General features: G+C 44.8%; 1 long non-coding RNA gene across 4 annotated transcripts in view; it reads left to right on the forward strand.

Moving 5' to 3' along the window:
• The first annotated feature begins 4,205 nt into the window (after nt 1-4,205).
• LOC105945132 overlaps nt 4,206-17,355 on the forward strand; it is a 99,905-nt gene continuing 86,755 nt past the window's right edge. For 2 of the 4 annotated variants that reach the window (XR_004219658.1, XR_004219655.1), the window contains exons 1-3: nt 12,332-12,433; nt 13,386-13,481; nt 13,869-13,976. This is a non-coding gene — a long non-coding RNA (uncharacterized LOC105945132). Of the gene's footprint in view, nt 4,247-8,228; nt 8,265-12,331; nt 12,434-13,385; nt 13,482-13,868; nt 13,977-17,355 lie in introns of those variants that run through there. The other 2 variants (XR_004219656.1, XR_004219657.1) reach the window with 2 other exon arrangements.

A 17,355-nucleotide genomic window follows, 5' to 3' on the forward strand; every position in this document is an offset into this window, starting at 1 on the left:
GCACAGGTACACGGGGCAGGAAGTGGGGGCTAAATAAATATATGGCTACACACTAATGCTGGATGCTGGCACAGGTACACGGAGCAGAAAGTGGGGGCTAAATAAATATAAGGCTACATACTAATGCTTATTCTTGGCGCAGGTACACAGGAAGGAAAGTGGGGGCTAAATAAATAAATGGCTACACACTAATGCTGGATGCTGGCACAGGTACACGGGGCAGAAAGTGGGGGCTAAATAAATATATGGCTACACACTAATGCTGGATGCTGGCACAGGTACACGGGGCAGAAAGTGGGGGCTAAATAAATATATGGCTACACACTAATGCTGGATGCCGGCACAGGTACACGGGGCAGAAAGTGGGGGCTAAATAAATATATGGCTACACACTAATGCTGGATGCCGGCACAGGTACACGGGGCAGAAAGTGGGGGCTAAATAAATATATGGCTACACACTAATGCTTGATGCTGGCACAGGTACACGGGGCAGAAAGTGGGGGCTAAATAAATATATGGCTACACACTAATGCTTGATTCTGACACAGGTACACGGGGCAGAAAGTGGGGGCTAAATAAATATATGGCTACACACTAATGCTGGATGCTGACACAGGTACACGGGGCAGAAAGTGGGGGCTAAATAAATGTATGGCTACACACTAATGCTGGATGCTGGCACAGGTACACGGGCAGAAAGTGGGGATTAAATAAATATATGGCTACACACTAATGCTGGATGCTGGCATAGGTACACGGGGCAGAAAGTGGGGGCTAAATAAATATATGGCTACACACTAATGCTGGATTCTGGCACAGGTACACGGGCAGAAAGTGGGGATTAAATAAATATACGGCTACACACTAATGCTGGATGCTGGCACAGGTACACGGGGCAGAAAGTGGGGGCTAAATAAATATATGGTTACACACTAATGCTTGATGCTGGCACAGGTACACGGGGCAGAAAGTGAGTGCTTAATAAATATATGGCTACACACTAATGCTTGATGCTGGCACAGGTACACGGGACAGAAAGTGGGTGCTAAATAAATATATGGCTACACACTAATGCTGGATACTGGCACAGGTACACGGGATGGAAAGTGGGGGCTAAATAAATATATGGCTACACACTAATGCTGGATGCTGGCACAGGTGCACGGGATCGAAAGTGGGGGCTAAATAAATATATGGCTACACACTAATGCTGGATTCTGGCACAGGTACACGGGGCAGAAAGTGGGGGCTAAATAAATATATGGCTACACACTAATGCTGGATGCTGGCACAGGTACACGGGGCAGAAAGTGGGGGCTAAATAAATATATGGCTACACACTAATGCTGGATTCTGGCACAGGTACACGGGGCAGAAAGTGGGGGCTAAATAAATATATGGCTACACACTAATGCTGGATGCTGGCACAGGTACACGGGGCAGAAAGTGGGGGCTAAATAAATATATGGCTACACACTAATGCTGGATGTTGGCACAGGTACACGGGGCAGAAAGTTAGGGTTAAATAAATGTATGGCTACACACTAATGCTGGATTCTATGCTTCTTTTCTTCCCCGCTGTGTAATTCTATTATTAAATATGCTAGACAAGTCTGTAAAAGAGCTGCAGTTCAGCTGCTTGTAAACATAATACATCTAGATGCAGGGAGAAAGGCATGTTATTCTGGGGGCTTTCTAGAGTAATTTTATGGGATTTTAAAATAAAAGGGCCAAAAGGCCAAGAATCAACCACTACGATCCAATCAGCTTTCAGATATGCCCACCCCCTGAGCCACTGTATCGGCAAGGTGCACACAGCGGATTTCAGTGCTGAAACATGTGAGTATGCATTTCGGCACACAATCCACCGCGCCTGCATGTTTAATACCCGTTATATAACTTATAATGTAGAGTTAGCGGGATGCAACCTGGATCCAAAAGCTGCGTTTAGCCCTACCCTGTGGCACTCACCCATTCAGAGCAAAGTTCTGCCTCAACACAACCTTCCTGCTACTGTTCCAAGTCCAGGCAAGAAAGAACCCGCAATGTTGCGCTAGGGAGTTTATTCATTTTTGAGGGAAGAGGAAGATGGGACAGACCTGCGGGATTCTAATGTGGTGCATTGTGGGGGTGCTGACAGGTCACAGAAAGGAAGGAGGACAGAGTTGGCATGAAGGGGAAGGTAACTGATAAGGCCAGAGACAGAGTCATCGGATGTAATAAAAGTATGACGGGCATTGGGAATGCTGGAATGTTGGGGTACAATAAGGCTATTGTGCTTTATAGAAGAGCCGGGGCCTTGCAGAGCCATAGCTAGAGCTTTCCATGTCCCTCTCCAGTTCACATCTAAAGAAAGCTATTGGCACTAGGGATGAGCTCATTTTTTTGCCCCACGTGGATTCACAGTAACATTCCACATTTCGCCATAGTGAAGTTTTTCCTTGAAACTGGGACATAAATTTTTTTTAATGTATTTGGAGAAAAAAAGACAAAATCAAAGACGCAATGTAAAATTGAGGGGAAAAAAGCGCCCATTGACTTAAATGATTTTTGAGTGAGAAAAAAATGTTGCACAACAAATGAAAAGAGTTGTGCGCATCAAAAAAAGTTGCGCGTTAGGAAAAAAAAGTTGCCCGCGTTTAAATACATCACATCTGTATGTCAAGAATCACTGATTTGGAAATTTTTTTCAAAAACAGGACATATTCGCTCATCACTAGTTGGCACCTCATTTATACTTCTGAAAGAATTGTGACTTGATAGGTATGGGGTACTTTATTTCTGAATTACACTTTTAACATTGCAAATAATTCACTCTACCATTTAAATTTTTATTCTTGCACCAACTAATATATATTTGTTTTAGTTTTAATATTGGTGTTTAGACACCAATTGGCTATAGGGCCCAACAGGGCCGCCATCAGGGGGGCACTGGGGGGACAATCATCCACGTTTCTAACTTTAAAGGGGGCCCGGCCGTGCTAGAGTTTTCTTAGGTCGGGCCCCCTTTAATCGAGTCCGGGCCCTGTCACTACTGGCGTCCGCCGCTATGTCCCGCTGCTCTCCGCTCCATCTGCACTTATATAAGGTTGCGCCCCATGCGTAGTGACGTCACACGCACGGGGCGCAACCTTTATAAAAGCGCAGATGCCGCAGACAGCAGTGGGACATAGCGGCGGACGTCAAGGAACCAGCAGGGGAGACAGCAGGGGGTGAGGAACTGAAGGATGCTTGGGGAGCTGGAGAAAGCAGGAGGACACTGGGGGGAGAACTGGAGGGTGATGGGGGAGTTGAAGGATATTAGGGGCTGAGGGGCTGGAGAAAGCAGCAGTATGCTTGGGGGGGCCTGGAGGAAGCAGAAGGACATGGGGGGGGGGAAACTGGCGGATGCTTGGGGGGCCTGGAGGAAGCAGGAGGACACTGGGGGGGGGGGGGGACTAGTGGATGCTTGGGGGGCCTGGAGGAAGCAGGAGAACACTGGGGGGGGGAACTGGAGGATGCTTGGGGGGGCCCTGGAAAAAGCAGCCGTATGCTTGGGCCCTGGTCTGGGGTGGAGCCAAAGGACACGGGAGGAAGCAGTAAGCAGCGGGGAGCGGGCCATAGTATGAGTAATTTGGGGGAGGACCAACAATGTTTTAGGGGGGCCCTGGCTACCAATGTTTTAGGGGGCCCTGGCTACCAATGTCTGTGTGTACTTTGTATTGATGGGAGGGGTCACTGGGGGAGGGGCCATTGGGGGCGTGGGAGGGCCTAGAAAATTTAGTTGTGAGGGGCCCCGTGATTTCTGATGGCGGCCCTGGGGCCCAAGTCTAAAGAGCTAAAGGGGTTTCTCCTGCTTGGGTGCTATTCTCCTGCCTACCACAAGGGGGGCTGCTGAGAACATTGGGCAGCACACAAGATTTTTGAGCCCTTTCTGAACTCTATCATGCTGAGATCTTCAGGTACAACATAAGGCAGCCTACAGGAGACCTGCTTTTTGGAAGGGTAAGGGGTCTGGGGTTTCAGAGATCAGTGTATTTATTGGATTTGACGCTATGGTTCTCACTGCTTCTCACTGTGTGTATAATTAGTGTATTTTGTGTGGTGTTAACAAAGTGTTCATTTCCCATTTCCCAATCTTCCAGGCATGTGTGGAGTTAATGGAGCGGTACATCAGGGTAGGGGCCCATTTCTGGCCAGACTATACAGGTGGGGGCACATACCATGAGCAGGAGAGAAGGAGGATCAGAGAGGAGCTGCAGGGGGTGAGTATGGAGAGAAATCCCTCTATATTAACCCTTAGCAGTGTGTTTGCTCCCTGCTGTCTCTCTTCAGCCCCCTCTGCCTCTGCCCCCTACCAACTCCCTGGTAAGGATGATGGCACACTAGGAGATTAGTCGCCCGCAGTAAATCTGCGCTACCGCCGGCGACTGCTCTCCTGAAAATGCTTTCCCATTGGCAATAATGTAAATCACTGGGGGGAAACGTACGCGCTGCTTCCGGTTTCTCAAGTCGGCCAAAGATTCCCCGCGAGGCAACTTAGGAAAGCGGAAGCGCATTGTAGGTTTCCCCACCGGCGATTTCCATTATTGCCTGTGAGAAGGGAACTAGGGACGTTTCTTCGCCCGCGGTATCTCAGTTTATCGTAAGAAAACGCCCTGTGTGCCGGTGCCCTAACCCATTAATAGTTTATCATTTCCTGCTACACATTTACAAAGCCTCTTTTGCCTCTGCCCCCAGACATGGCACTATTAACCCCTTGATAAGATTAGAGCTCACTGACCCATCTGTGCTTCAGCAGCTCCGTATTCTCATTATCCTTAGTCGCTATTGCTGAACAGTTAGCATAGTTACAGCACAGCAGAGTGAGGGACTGTTCGGCTATAGAGAATAAGAATAATTATAATACGGAGCTGCTGAAGGGGCTTTAGCCATGCTGTTGCATTGTGGCCTTTGGAGCAAAGCAATATTCTACTTCCTTCCAATCATTACAGTACAGTAGATACTTATATAGTAGGTTCGTTGCCCTCATATCTGTATCTATGGCTCCCTGTATGTTTTTTAGCTCCATTAGGAATATATTAACCAATTAAGTCCTGCCGCGGAACCCACTCAACTCCTTGCACAGATTTTAACCTATTCATTTTTCAACTAATGCCCTCTGTCAGCAACACCACTGAGTTTTACCTCACCCTACCTTTACCTTACCTACCCATTTTTATCTGCCCCCAGCAGTGTTAATTTCTCCGTTACACAATTGGTCAGTCACCTTTAGCAGAATGAAGCATAGGAGCCCCCCCCCCACTGAGTATTTTTAAATCTTTTCTTTTAAACTTCCCCATACAGGGGTACATAGTATAACTGTGGGATAGTGAGTATAGTAAGGCAAGATGGTATCAGGGGTACAGAGTGTAACTGTGGGATAGTGAGTATAGTAAGGCAAGATGATATCATGGGTACAGAGTATAACTGTGGGATAGTGAGTATAGTAAGGCAAGATGGTATCAGGGGTACAGAGTGTAACTGTGGGATAGTGAGTATAGTAAGGCAAGATGGTATCAGGGGTACAGAGTGTAACTGTGGGATAGTGAGTATAGTAAGACAAGATGGTATCAGGGGTACAGAGTGTAACTGTGGAATAGTGAGTATAGTAAGGCAAGATGGTATCAGGGGTACAGAGTGTAACTGTGGAATAGTGAGTATAGTAAGGCAAGATGGTATCAGGGGTACAGAGTGTAACTGTGGGATAGTGAGTATAGTAAGGCAAGATGGTCTCAGGGGTACAGAGTGTAACTGTGGGATAGTGAGTATAGTAAGGCAAGATGGTCTCAGGGGTACAGAGTGTAACTGTGGGATAGTGAGTATAGTTGTAATCCTAAGCACATTAGGCATTAAACTGTTCGGGGTCCTGTGGCGCTGCCATTCATTTTTAGGGAGAAATGATGTAAAATGCAAGCTGTAAGGTGATGTTTAGGTGCTGCTTCAAAGCGCTAATTTACGAAGAGTTTTGCAACTTAGTAGTTTGGAATAGAGAGACGTGGTTACCCCGTTCAGATTCACCCTAACGTGTAGTGTCCAAAAATATTTGGCTTTCTTCTGTAAAGTTGGGGATATTTTTGTCACTTTTCTATACCCTTATGTAATGCTGTACATACCGGCACTAAACTGCCCAGCACTTCCCTTTAGCCCGGCACGTTTGCGGAACTTGCACCTCAGTTTGAGCGCATACCTGCTTTCTCCAGATGGTGGCGCCATTGGGCCGCAGTTGTGTCAGGCACATCACCATCTCTCCGGCTCATGTGGAATTGTAGGGGGGTAAAAATGCTGAGTTTGGGCTAAAATACAACATGGTTACTTAAAATGGCACTTTGTATGCCGCACTTCCGCTTATAAATGACCCCTGCGGCATTCTTGGTTTCGCTTGTAGATTTGTTCCACTGTTATTAAGGGGGAAGTTGACCTTTAAATTAGCATTAAGTGTGATGTACAAAGTTATATTCCAAAACAGTTTGCAGTTAGTCTTTATTTTCTAGCTTTCCTATTATTTAGCTTTTTGTTCAGCTGAGTGTCTTGGCGTTTCAACAGACAGCTAGTTGCTAGGTCCAGTTTTCCCTAGCAACCCAATTTTGGTTTGAAAGAGAGAAAGGAATATGAATAGGAGAGAAATATTAGTAGTACAGTCAAACCCTTAGTTCAGCTCCTGCACAGGGTACAATGGCGCTACCCAAACAAAGCTGTACATGGGGTGGGTACGCAGGTTGGTAACATCTTGCCCTACTGACGCCATCTTGTTCTGCTGAACCTATGTTACCTTCCGCTGCTGCTGTGCAGGAACCTTCTGTGCTTGGGGGAACTCGCATGAATGGTCCTGCAGCTCCAGTGGCTTTGGTGCTACAACTCCCAGTACCCTGCATCCACCATAAGGCAATGTTTTATATACATAGTACATAGTATTAATGGGAAGGAGCACACACAGAGCAGGTGAATGCTGCTTGCTTAGACTTTATTTTAGTGTTGCCAGGATGCTTGAAAAAGGTGCAGGTCTCCCCAAAACACGCCCCAAACTACAATAAAGTATAAGTAGAATGAAGCTGCTAGTTGTGTGCTCCATCTATGCTCGGCCCAGGGCACGGGCACTTGTTTGTCTGCTTGTACTGCCGTATATAAACTGCTCTGCCCGGCTAGTAATGGGAATCCCATAGGTAGCAGCACCGGCGATTTTGTCTGAACATGAGCAGCGTTGGGGTTTAATATCGTTTCCATTGCTGCAAATATCTGGCAGTGGTGCGGATTCCTGGCACGCTATTGGCAAGCAGAGAGCGGATCCCACTCTGGGCTGTTACCCCTCTGTACATTACTGGGGGCTATTCTTCATAACTAAATGATGGGAATAATAGCATGTAACAAACTGGGATACACACGCGGGGCACAGTATTAACCCTTTCTCCTCTGTAGCTTTACTTCTAGCAGTAATTGTGTTACTCTTCTATAAAACTGTGTTAGTAACAGAATTGGGTCTCAGTTTGGGGCAGAGATAGGACAGGGGGGCAACGCTGGCATATTAAAGTGAAAGAGTTGGGTTTTGCTTGTATCGCTGTTGATTGTTATAATAAACGCAGGCCAAGTATCAGCCAATCCGCTGGCATGGGCCTGGGTGCCACACACAGCGGGTAATAAGTCCCATCTGGCAGTAGCTTAAAGCTTTAGGGGAATGTTGATGTTACGCCATGCTGGTGTTTGTATCAAGCAATGCTAGGAAGGTCTTTATTCTGCTCTTGTATACGGCGCGGTGCCACAGGGGTTCTGCCCGCTGCTGCTTCCCGGTGCCTCATTCAGTTGCACCTGGTTCAGATGGCACCGGCAGGACTAGGGATCCATATATTTTGAAAAGGGAATGGATTTGATACATACAAAAGCGTTACCTGTTTGTCGGAAATCAGAAGGATTTCCCTTCCCCTCAGTATGGGGGTTCCATAACATGGGTGGGTTCTGTGCTTTACTGCTCACCTGGCAATATTCTGTGTATCCAGGGAATATGGCTGCATAGTAACCCTACAGGAGCAGGTTTTGTACCCACAGGCACCTTCACATCTGCCCAATGAATATTGTGTTGTGCATTTTACCCTTCAGTGATTTGGTCTCAGGGCTGGATGCCATGATGGGGAATGATGGGAGGATGCCAAGAATGCCCATTATAAACAGAAGCTCAGCCCGTTAGCCCGGTGTGAGAATGCTTGGTGGAGCAGCCATACCCGCAGGAGGACTGGTGTGTGTCACTCACAGGTACTGAAGTGCTGGGGGGTGTAAGGAATCAGACTGACACATACAGTGGGAAGCAGGGTTTCTTATAAAGCAGCAACATGTGTACATTTCTCTTTCTTTCTTCTTTCACTTTTCAGTGTCTCTACTTTGCTGATTTGTTCTATTCTCACAGTCTCCCCCCTCTATGTGTTTCCCCTTCCAAATGAGCCCAATACCCAGAATAAAGACACACACACGGCTTGATGGTTCATCTGTGAAAATCACAGTTTTATTAATAATACAAATAATAAATTGTGTTTTTCATTGATTCTGAGGAAGGCAAAAAAAACCTCTGAGAAGCTTTGAGCCAATCTGCTTCATTAGAGGGAAAAATTCCTTCCTGACTCCTTAACGGCAATCGGATTTGCTCCCAGAATCAATGCCTTCACCCTGCTTGCCATAATCAAGGGAAGCAGGGTGAGGGAAACAAGGGAATATGGTAGCATACACACCATTCCATTGGGCCCCAGGCAGCCTGCAGACCCCGGCTCCTGCAGTCTGAGGGATGGATGGAAAGGGAATGCAGTTTTTACCAAGCACCTTAAGGTGCTCTTGTGTATGAACCATATTTTAGATGAAAGGAGGAGCACCGCTGGTGGAATTACGGTGGATGGGAGTGCAGGCACCGCTGGTGAAATTACGGTGGATGGGAGTGCAGGCACCGCTGGTGGAATTACGGTGGATGGGAGTGCAGGCACCGCTGGTGGAATTACGGTGGATGGGAGTGCAGGGACCGCTGGTGGAATTACGGTGGATGGGAGTGCAGGCACCGCTGGTGGAATTACGGTGGATGGGAGTGCAGGCACCGCTGGTGGAATTACGGTGGATGGGAGTGCAGGGACCGCTGGTGGAATTACGGTGGATGGGAGTGCAGGCACTGCTGGTGGAATTGCGGTTGATAGGAGAGAAGGTGGATCTGGGCAGATCTTAGCTTTTGCCTTTTAGTTCCGAGGGCCACCTGCAAAAATCAAACAAAAGAACTTATTTATACCTTAGCAAGCGATATCCCTGGAGAAACCCTATTACACTTAGGGGCACATTAATATCAAATCGGGCGCTGAAGCAAAATTAAAACACTGAACAAGTGGGTTTTTTCCCCACAACGTTGGCATCTTACATGAGCTTCACACATTGCACAAAATCTGAGAATTGCAATTGATTTCAGTCCATCAGCCCCTTTCCATTACAAAATAGCCATCATTTAGGGAATATTTCCATTTCAGCAAACAGCATAGAAAGAAGAAAGGGAAAGAAGGATGGATTCTATACTGCACCTTAATATCTCTCGCTGTTCCGCGTCAGGATGACCTTGTTGATAGCCTCTAGGTCTTTGTAGAGGCCCTTTAGGTGGGCTTTGATGTACCTGTAGTCCCCTCGGAAGTCGGCCTTCAGGCGAAATTGCCACCACTTTGTGATCTTCACACAATCTCTGGCCATCCACAGATCATAGAGTGCCATCCTGATGTCTCCTCTTATCTGTTCCCTAATGCACTCCAAATAGGGACCCGCCCGTGGATCTTCAAAATCCCTGATCTCGAAGATGTCCCGATCAGGGGGGATCCACCATGAGATCTACAGAAATGCAGGAAACAAGAAGACATTAAGGTCTCCAGCAGGTTTTCTTTAATCCTCAGTAATAATAATTAGAATTTCTTAGCCCACATACCACAGCAATGTGTATTTATTAGCACTAGGGGCGCTTACCTTCCATAGCGGTACTCGTAGTACTGCCGGCTGCTGGCACTCATGCCCATCTCTGCTGCCTCTGTCATATAAAATAGAGATTTGGGAAGGTTAGAGTTAATCTAAAGATGTCAAATTAAAAGACCCCAAATAAACACAGTAAAGATCAGAGTTAGGGGTAGAACTCCATGGATGTGCCTCTTGTTTAACCTCATCTACTATGTAATACATATTGCAGAGGGAAAAATGCTGGTTCCTTACCAGGTGAACCACAATGGGTCCGGCAGGTTCTTCTTGTTCTTCTGCTGTGGAGAAAAGGTGTAGTCTATAAAAAGACTTTTGTGTGTCTTCTTCTGTATCTTCTTCTATATCGCAAGGATGGTAGGAGTCGCTGCAAATCTCTCAAATCGCTCTATTTCTCAAGTCTCTCAAATCGCTCTATTTCAGGAGAGAGAAGAGACTGTGAGCTCTTGTGATCCTCTCTGCCATTTATAGCAGTATATACTAGGGTTCCCTTTCTGTATCCCTCCCAGTTGTACTGCGCTACTGAATATGTTTGCTGCTCTATAAATAACCAGTAGCACCAATTATTAGAAGCTTTAATAGAATGAAGAATTTGATTGGGAGAGATACAAAAGTTTGGTGCAAAGAAGGGCTCTGGACAGTGCTGCCAACCAAGCGTGGGTCCTGGTGTCACAGTGCATTTAGGGGGCTGTACAGGCTGATGGGAAAAGATCAACCCCATTCATTTCTGTGCCAATTGCTTTGCTTTGCAAGGAAAAATGTATTGAAATGTATTCAGTTAAATGTTAAGGTTGCTACATGAGAGCAGGGCAGATACCCGGGGCAAAGGGGCAGAACTCTAAGGAGCCTGTCAATACTGGGAGGAAAAATGTATGTATTGTATGGCCTCCAAATGTTTATGGGGTCCCCAGTCAAAAAAAAATATATGTATTTGCTGCAGAACTGCAAAACTGCCAAACCCTGTGTCTGTGTCTCCCAACCAGCGCTAAGATTAATGTCATCTCTAAAATTCTCCAAATTCACTAAAATCTGTGAGAGGAGCAACATCCGCTAGTCTAGGGGGGCATCACCCAACTATTTCCCATCTTTTTTTAGCTAAAATAAGGGTTATTTGGCAAAAAATCTCTCAGAGGGGATTCAGACTTACCTCTCGCCACAAAGTCAACCAACGGACAAACCCAACTGTCACATTGCTGTGTGTGAAGTCATCTCTGGTCACATGTCATGAAATGTTTTTTTGTCATAACATTTACAGACAACTTTAAAACCATTGGGTTTTTGTAACACTACAAAAGAGTTTCTGAGTGGGGCTTCCCTTTAATGTTACTGCTAAATACATGGTGATAGCGAGTGGCAGAATAAATATATAAAGAGACAACAAATAGAGCATCTGATGAAATCCAGATTTCTTTGTGACAAGGCACCTAATAAAGACAATATTGATATTAGACAGGAACGTTAGAGATAAGCTGTTTGCATCTCCTGCCTATAGCCCATTTTATTCAGATTTGGCTACATTTTGATAGCTATTGCTATGCAAATTGTAGATATATAATATATATTATTGCACTCACGGTACATGTATTATTCATTTAACGGCCCTTTTCTCTTAATATGTTATTACTGACTTGTGTGTTATCTGAAAAAAGTTGCGAAGATTGTGAATCATTGCTGGTGGCAGAAATATATGAAACAATGTATAAATACTAAATGACTGATATGATGATGTGTCGTGTTTATAATGAAACTATCCAACGCATTGAAACAATATATTTATTTAAACCAGACTGGCCGTACAGGACATCCCAGTAAAGTCCCATTCAATGGGGTTTGTTATGATTTGAGGTTGTGACAGGGGTTGAGGGACATCTAGATCAGAGAGAGGGCCTGAGAGGGGGCTTCTAATTCCAATATTACTATAACGCACCGTTTAGGCCTGCTGGGAAATGATTGAGTGGGAATGTAAGGGATTGGGGAATTTCATGCATTTAAAAGCAAAATATCCAGGCTCCTAAATTTACATTAAGAGCAGTTAAGAATCTGAACGGATGGAATTGATAGATGGATTGTACGATTGAAGCAACTGTTATTGAGAGTGTTAGTGGGAGATGTAACCCAGGGCTGTGCTCAGGCCGGAGGGGTAACTTTAGGGCTTGCCCCCTCTTGGGGTCTGGAATGATAGTTTAAATATATGTTTATGAAAATGTCTTGAAATGATATTCTGTGGAGCCCACTAACTTCTGTTTATGCGCTACAGTGCTGTTTTGGGGCTTATTATTGCCCATGGCAATTTAGCTAAAATAAACCTCATACACATATTGTTTTTGTTTATTTCACAACATATGTTCCTTAGGGAGAAGATGCTGAAATGTGGATGTGCGCATATATGGGGTACAAGCTGAGCACAGAGAGCTGTCAGAGTAACATTTTAGCCCAAGCGCAGTGTAAGTGCCTGGCAGGTTTCTGATCTGAAGGCAGGCTGCCCTGCTTGTATTGGCTCAAATTATATATTTAATGGAAGCGCTTTGTGGGTCTGTTCAGAAATTCAGAGGTTTGTAGCTATAGAAATCTATATAACTGGGGATTTCTATCCTTTTAGTATTATGTAGCGAGTCATATTCTGAGACAATTTGCAATTGGTCTTCATTTTTATTATTTGTAGTTTAATTCAATTTTTGTTTAGCAACTTTCAGATTGTCAACAACTGTCTGGTTGCTAGGTTGCTTACCTTAGCAACCAGAAGTGGTTTGAATGAGAGACTGATATATGAGTAGGAGGAGACAAAATAGAAATAGAAGAAATAGAAAAAAAGAGTTATAAAAGTAACAATAGAGCTGTAGCCTCACAGAGCAATAGTTTTTGGGCTCTTGGGTCAGTGACCCCCATTTGAAAGCTGCAAAGAGGTTGAAGAAGAAGGCAAATAATTAGCACAGTATAAAGAAATAAATAATAAAAACCAATCAAAGATTTGCTTAGAATTGGCCACTCTATAGCATACTAAAAGTTTAGTAGCATGTTGATCCAGGGACTTGGGTTTCCATCTGGCTGATGTTTCACGGCTCTAGCTGGTAAAATATCGGCCAAGGCCTGGACCGGAATTAGCGGAAATGTACTTGGGTCTGTCGAGGGGGGTGGGGGGAGGAGATTTGTAGTGTTACTTGGAGCTATAAATTCCTGGTGGGACAGAATGCTGCCCGTCTCCCCCTGTGCCATTACCCTTAGACTGGGTCACTGTTTTACTTTGTATTTTGTGAGATCAGTTTCCTGCGGGATCTGTAGGGCTGCGCAGTGATCAGTCAGATCCTTACCGTACTCTAGCGCTCACATTCTGTATTCCCTTCTACTGTTCTGCCGTAATGAGCCGAGTATATTAACGTCAGTGAATTGTTCTCTCAGGTAAAAAGCAACTCAGACACAGGGGGAAGATAGAATCTCCTAGAGCTCCATGAGGCGTGAGAACCTTGCTTCTGGGGCAGCAAACAGTCACCATTGGTAAGTTTAAAGGGCAAGGAAACCCAGACTCAACCAATGCTCCTTATTACTTATTTATTAGGTTATTATTTCATTTCATGGCTACTGTGTATGCGCGGGAGAGTGAATACAAGTGACCAAATTATCTTTGCTTGACTGTTATAATGCTGGTTCTTTCATTCTCCATGATTTCAGCGGAATATCCATAGAAGGATAAGCCTTCTTGTTCTGTGGCCTCAACATGAAGGCCAGTGAGGGTCAATTGGGAAGACTGGCCATTTGCCCTCCTAGATGCACCTGAAAGCCCAGCAGTTCAGTTGGGGAGACATTTAGGCTCAATATGTAATTGCTGCCCTTGATATTCCTGACACAGTAAATGACCCACTATATCTGTGCTTATTTCCTTAGTTGAGGTGGGGCCATGACCAGAGGTTGGACCTTCATGGAGCGGCTCGGTCAATTGTTGAACCTTTGAGAGGAGCTTGAAATGAAACTTCTGACAAGCACTGCCCTAAGGTAAGATGGTGGCACAAGAGGAAGGTCTTGTTCTTCCTCCAGTATCTGGGTCCAATGAAAGGCTCAGTGATCAGATCGGCCCTATTTGGCCCAGAATGTGGATCTGTTTGGCATCAGACTCACAAATGTGTATTTAGTAGATGTAAAATCCAAATGACGGTAAACTAGATTTATTTACTATGGTATGAGCACTCTGGCCTCTGCACTAGGAAGGGGCTCCCAGTGTGGGGGCCAATGCACTGGATATGGTGAAACAGTTTTTAGGGAAAAGGGATTCTTTAAGATATGATATGCAGTTAGGGTTACCAGACTAGAAAATCCAGTTGGAAGGGCTGCGCTGATTACAATTTCTTCAACATGCCCTTCAACATGCATGTATTATATATGTACCTGAATTTTCAAGTGACCTGTAAACTGTGCCCTTAGCCTTTGCCCTTTGTTGGTCAGATAGCTGCAATGGGCTCTGCCATCAGTGGGCCTGGTAGCTCAGAGCTGCTGGAATAAGTTTCCCCACATTGTCATGTTATTTTTACAGCAGCAGAACACTTAATAATGCATTGTTTCAAGAAAATACTTGCTATGCTGAGTATTCACAATATAAAACTCTCTGCATTTGTACATTACAGAGTCCAACTGCTGTTATTTAACTACTGTACATTTGGGGCAGATTTAGCAAAATATGAGTTTAATACAAATTTACCCACATTCTATTCATTCCCATAGGATTTTTTGAAGTGTATTTATCAAAAGATAAAAGTTTGAGTTCACCATTTGATAAATAAAAAGTCTAAAAATCCCAAAGGAATGAATAGAAAGTAGGTGAATTTTCCTGTGGTGGGCTCACACTTTAATAAATCTGCCCCTTAGTAATGAACTGGAGGTCATTCCAGCAGCGCCCGGCCAACTCGGCCGCCTCTGCGTACAGCTTTAGGGTAACGGCACAGAGGCAGATTCAGGATATTTTGTCGACTAAGCAATTGCAGCTCAGTGTGTGGCCAACAAATTGCTCAAAATCACCCACATTATTGTCCGTGCAATCACCACAAAATGACTGTCACGTGGCCCCCGGTCCAGGCAATTCCCATGGAAACAAATGGGGGTGATTCCAAGCGTTTTTACCATTAGTCTGTACAGCCCACTTTGTGACAAACTGCATATTGTGTTGGAACTGCATATTGTGTTGAGCTGTCTGCTTGATCAGAATGGTTTTGTTCTTTCTGCTTCCAGGTTGGATCTGGCTGAACTGTCTATGGGAGATAAAGGCACAGGATCACAGGTGCATGATGGGAAAGCGATTCACATTTGAATCCTGAGCGAGAAGGAGCCATGTGAGCAAGTCGTATTGTTTGGTGTTCGGGCCGCGCAGCGCAGGAGGAGTTCCATCACTATACCATTAACTGAGAGACTTCAAAACCCAATAGGACTTTGCCTGGGAGTCCTGCCTTTGTACCTATTGTGACCAGCCATTCTGGAACCCTGCTCCGCTGTGTAGGAGTTTTCTAGTGCATTTTCTGCTGAGCCATGGGAAGCCTTTTTTTTCTGCTTGCTGTGACCCAAGGTTTGTATACTAGACTCTGCCTTGCCTGCTGCCTGCCCTGACGGCCAACTTCCAATCTGTATCTTCCAATAAAATCAAGACTTGTTTCTTTCAAATTCCTGACCTTTATTTGGAATGCTTATCATCCAATTTGAATTAAAATCTAGTATTTCAGCTACTTTTTTCTGTCTCACATGCTCTGTGAGCAATAATGTATCTTTTCTGCACAATTGTGGAGTGGTTGCTTAGTGCACAGCTTAGAGGTAACATATAAATAATTGGATGTAGTCAGAGAAGAGGATCCCCTGAGCTAGAATATGAGCAGCCAATAGTGACAACAAGAAGTGTTAGTAGGCATAGGTATCCATGCAAGTGTGGAGCATGAAGGGTCACTTGTACGTAGGGTGTACTCAACAGAACTGTTGGGTATAGTTGCATGCAAAGTAAGACCTACCTGCCACCACCTAGCAGTCACTTTGTATTTGTAGCTCAGCAAGATCCCAGAGGGAGGCAATGGATTTTGTGCACCCTCATAATAGGCTAGAAGACTCATGAGTAAATGGCGCACATAGTGCCAAGTGCTTTTTGGATGCAATTTGCTATTTTCCCCCACAATTACAGCATCATTGTGCCTGTGTGCCAAGCTGCGAATGATGTTATTAACGGCAATAGCATGGGATTATGAACAGTCAGTAGTGCTGATTGCCAGCCCCCTAGTGGAACCCTGAAAATGCCCCAGCTTGAAATGATTCCAGGGTTCTCTTGCATCAATTCCTACACTTGTGCATATCATTCATTAGAGCAGGCTGGTTGGGCACATTAGTGCTCCCACAAGTACTCGCTCGTTTGCACATTAGCGCTCCCCGCGAGTAGCAAGTACACGCAAGTGCAAGGAGCATGTATGGGGCGAGTACCTTTATGAATGCTGTTGATGTTTTTTCAAATATAGAGGGGGTTTGCCAGGTCGGCCTTTGGTATTGCACTTGTAATCCTGTCTCAGTGTGCACTAATGAATCAGGTCCATAAATATTTGGACAGAGACAACTTTTTTTCTAATTTTGGTTTTGTACAACTGACATTTTTATGGCAATCGTTTTGTTCACCCCGCTGAATTAAAGCTAAAAGTCTCAACTGCATCTGAGTTGTTTCATTTAAAATTCATTGTGATCCCATTTGGTTGTAATAGGATTCCTCACTGGGGAGGGGTGGCAAGGGGGGGACTTACTGGATAACTATATTTTTTTGAATAACAGCAGATTTCTCATATTTGACAACTGTTATTAATATTTTTTCCTCTCAGTAAACTAACTGCCTGCGTGTCAGTGGCCCTCTTGCCCACCCAGCCATTTGCCTTGTATGCCTATACCGTGGCCATTACTCAATTCTATAGAGAAGAAATGGAGGAAAGGATAGATAATAGTATGAAAAAAGAAGTAATTAAGAGACTACAGAAAGTGAGTGAACAGAAAGGGGAGAGTGGGCCTAAGGTCTAAGCCAGTGATCCCCAACCAGTGGCTCCGGGGCAACATGTTGCTCCCCAACCTTGGATGTTGCTCTCAGTGCCCCAAACCAGGGAGTTATTTTTGAATTCCTGACTTGGGGCAAGTTTTGGATGAATAAAAACAAGATTTCCTACCAAATAAGTCCCTGTAAGCTGATAGAGTGCATAGAGGCTGCCTAAATGGCCAACATTTTATTTTTTACTCAGGTAAGTTTTAATTGAGAAAGCCTATAACAATGCAAACTGACAATTGAACAATTGCTTCTGAGCGTTTATAACTCGGAGCTTAGTGTTTACACCCACATCGCAGAAAGATTATTTTACAGAGCATCAACATTTTA

The sequence above is a fragment of the Xenopus tropicalis genome, chromosome 8, assembly GCF_000004195.4.
Source record: "Xenopus tropicalis strain Nigerian chromosome 8, UCB_Xtro_10.0, whole genome shotgun sequence".
In the NCBI taxonomy this organism is placed as follows: Eukaryota; Metazoa; Chordata; class Amphibia; order Anura; family Pipidae; genus Xenopus; species Xenopus tropicalis.